The sequence below is a fragment of the Salvelinus sp. IW2-2015 genome, unplaced genomic scaffold, assembly GCF_002910315.2.
Source record: "Salvelinus sp. IW2-2015 unplaced genomic scaffold, ASM291031v2 Un_scaffold6314, whole genome shotgun sequence".
Classification (NCBI taxonomy): domain Eukaryota; kingdom Metazoa; phylum Chordata; class Actinopteri; order Salmoniformes; family Salmonidae; genus Salvelinus; species Salvelinus sp. IW2-2015.
Genome location: NW_019947577.1, coordinates 569 through 3,920, shown reverse-complemented (window position 1 = coordinate 3,920; position 3,352 = coordinate 569). Strand labels below are relative to the sequence as shown.

The 3,352-nt window shown below is 43.5% G+C and overlaps 1 long non-coding RNA gene across 1 annotated transcript in view; it reads left to right on the top strand.

Moving 5' to 3' along the window:
- LOC112078812 (uncharacterized) overlaps positions 1–1,276 on the top strand; it is a 7,555-nt gene extending 6,279 nt beyond the window's left edge. Inside the window, exon 2 of the long non-coding RNA XR_002895788.2 lies at positions 433–1,276. This is a non-coding gene — a long non-coding RNA (uncharacterized lncRNA). The remainder of the gene's footprint in view (positions 1–432) is intronic.
- The last annotated feature ends 2,076 nt before the right edge of the window (positions 1,277–3,352 follow it).

Genomic DNA, 3,352 nt, shown 5'->3' with positions numbered 1-3,352 from the left:
CTGTCTCTCTATCTCTCTCTCCCTCCCTCTCTGTCTCTCTCATCTCATACCTCTCTTTTCCCACTGTTCCTAGACCAGTTAACCCACTGTTCCTAGACCAGTTAACCCACTGTTCCTAGACCAGTTAACCCACTAGACCAGTTAACCCACTGTTCCTAGACCAGTTAACCCACTGTTCCTAGACCAGTTAACCCACTGTTCCTAGACCAGTTAACCCACTGTTCATAGACCAGTTAACCCGCTGTTCCCCGGTAGGCTGTCATTGAAAATAATATTTTTTTCTTTAACTGACTTGCCTAGTTAAATAAAAACATTATACACACGCTACTGCATCACGTTAGGTGGTTTCAACATTGTAGCAAACAGCTTAGAATGCATATCCAATACATTGCTGGTTTCTTGTTAATCTCTCTCTCTCTCTCTTTCGTTCAGTGTGACTCCTATATCAGAGAACCAACTGCAGTCTGCTCAGGCCTACGTCCTCTTCTATCAACGCAGGAAGTGAACCATCGGGCAGCCAATCACTACAGCTATAACTGCAAAACAGAGCATTCAGCAGCCAATCAGAAAAACTGTTACTACAAGCAGAGCTTTCAGCAGCCAATCGCTACAGCTGTTACTACAAATGGAATGTTACAAACAGCTGTGATGTAGCGGTATTGTAACCAAGCAACCAGCATCTCAACCAACTGGTCTGATGTTGGACTACTTGAGGTTTGTGTGAGTCTGGGACAAAGACAGGAGAAAGGGATAGAAAGACAGAAGAATAGACGGTGAGGAGAGGAGAAGACCAGTGTAAGAGAACATGTGTGTGTAGACCTTCAGTTCAAACAGACAGAGATTCTGTTATCACTGTACACACACACACACACACACACAGCCATGAGGAAACATGTCAACAACATGTTAACAGACAATATTAACTTGTGCTATACACTAGCTTAATTAATAACCAACAATGGGACAGAACGCTTTAAAGAAAAGCCTGTGTTAAAATAGTCTAGACGACATATGTACTGGTAGGTAGAAACATTCATTTGCACTGAGTAGAAAGTCGCTTTTTTCATTTTATGCTGTTATAAATTGATACATTTTTTATAAAACACAAACTAGGACTGTGCATCAAAGGGGTGTTTGAGCAACTTATGACATTTTTCTAAATTAACAATTATTTAAATTATTTTTTTGTTTTTACTTTCTTATTTGATTAAAATGTGGAGAGTTTTGTTTCGCTATGTCTTGTTAAGTGCAAACCTAAATAAAACTGGTGAGTTGGTATGATGTTATTTTTTCACTAAGTATTTCTTTACATGTTAATTTAACAGATTTGCAGACACTTCTAAGATAGATCTGTAGGTCTAGTGCTTTCTAGTTCTCTATTTCTATGCTGCTAGTGCGTGTCAAGCCGAAGTGGGCTGGGACTTCAGGCTGAAAGTAGTGGACCCTGCGTGTCAAGCCGAAGTGGGCTGGGACTTCAGGCTGAAAGTAGTGGACCCTGGGTTTATAAGTACGGATGGCGACTCTGCCGCTTGAGCTTTTGGGGCACTGTACTTTATATTTACATTTTTAATTTAACTAGGCAAGTCAGTTAAGAACAAATTCTTATTTACAATGACGGCCTACCAAAAGGAAAAAGGCCTCCTGCGAGGACGGGGGCTGGGATTAAAACATATATTTTTTAAATCAAATATAAATATAGGACAAAACACATCACAACAAGAGAGACAACACAAGACTACATAAAAAGAGACCTAAAGACAACAACATAGCATGGCAGCAACAAATGACAACACAGCATGGTAGCAACCCAGCCTTTTCTGGGTGTTTGGAGTCAAACCTTGTGGGATTGGTAATATTCTGGGAAATATTTAGGTAGTCCCATGGCTTTAGGACTTGGTCAGGTGGTTTAAGCATGTCCCAGTTTAGGTCACCTAGCAGGACAAATTCAGACTTAGTGTAAGGGGCCAGGAGAGAGCTCAGGGCAGGTGGGGTACAGGCCGGTGCTGATGGAGGACAATAGCACCCAGCAACCGTCAACAAAGAGCTATTTGAAAACTTAAAACAAGCAAATCAAATTGTTTGGGGACAGACTTGGTGGAGACAACCGAGCACTGAAGGTGTTCCTTGGTAAAGATTGCCACTCCACCAGCTTTGGAAGATCTTTCTTGCTGAAAAAGGTTATAACCAGGAAGGTTAACATCAGTATTCAAACCACTCGTCCTTAACTACATCTCAGTAATGACCAACACATCTGGATCGGAGCTGTGAACCCACACTTTCAATTGATCCATTTTAGGTAATGAGCTTCTAGTGTTAACGTGCAGAAAACCCAGGCTTTTACAAGAGCAGAAATCAGTGAAGCAGATATCAGAGCACCAGTCAGAAATGGGGCTAGCAACAGTAGATGGGCACATTTCCAGATATGATATGGGAGGCCAAAAGTCTGTGTAACCAAAGAGAGTCAGAGTCCCGAGTGTTGAGTGAAGAAAGTTCGTAGTCAGCAAAGCATGCAGGAGTCATGAGGTAAATAGCAAACTGCACAAGAAAAAAATATATATATTTTGGGCTAGAAGGTCGAGACCTGCTCCCTGCTTGTTTCATTACAGTATAATGATAACTTTGTATTCATAAAATCACTCTGGTTTATCTACTCCGATTTCAGAGACCTCTCGTCTGAGTGTGCCAGATCACAGAAGAACTAAGGAATTTATGAACGTGCAACACCCATTGAAAATGACCGGTGTCACTAAACGTCAGCAAACATTGTTTTATTTGATTTTTGCCCGCAGCACAGTTAGTCACCAGTTTTACCCAAATGCACTGGTAGACTGGTCTCAGATCTGTGTCTGTGGGCAACTTAATATAGAGGCCCTTTTATATGGGCTGTGTTCCAAATGGCACCATATCCACTATATAGGACCCATAGGGCTCTGGTTAAATGTAGTGCCTAGGGGCAGGGGCTAGGTAATGCCTAGAGGGGGATAGGGGCTAGGTAATGCCTAGAGGGGGATAGGGGCTAGGTAATGCCTAGAGGGGGGCAGGGGCTAGGTAATGCCTAGAGGGGTGTCAGGGCTAGTATGCCTAGCCCTCTAGGGGGGTAGGGGCTAGGTAATGCCTAAGGGGGATAGGGCTAGGTAATGCCTAGAGGGGGTAGACTAGGTAATGCCTAGAGGGGGTAGGGCTAGGTAATGCTAGAGGGGGTAGGGCTAGGTAATGCCTAGAGGGGTAGGGGCTAGGTATGCCTAGAGGGGGTAGGGCTAGGTAATGCCTAGAGGGGGGTAGGGCTAGGTCATGCCTAGAGGGGGTAGGGGCTAGGTCATGCCTAGAGGGGGTAGGGGCTAGGTAATCCTAG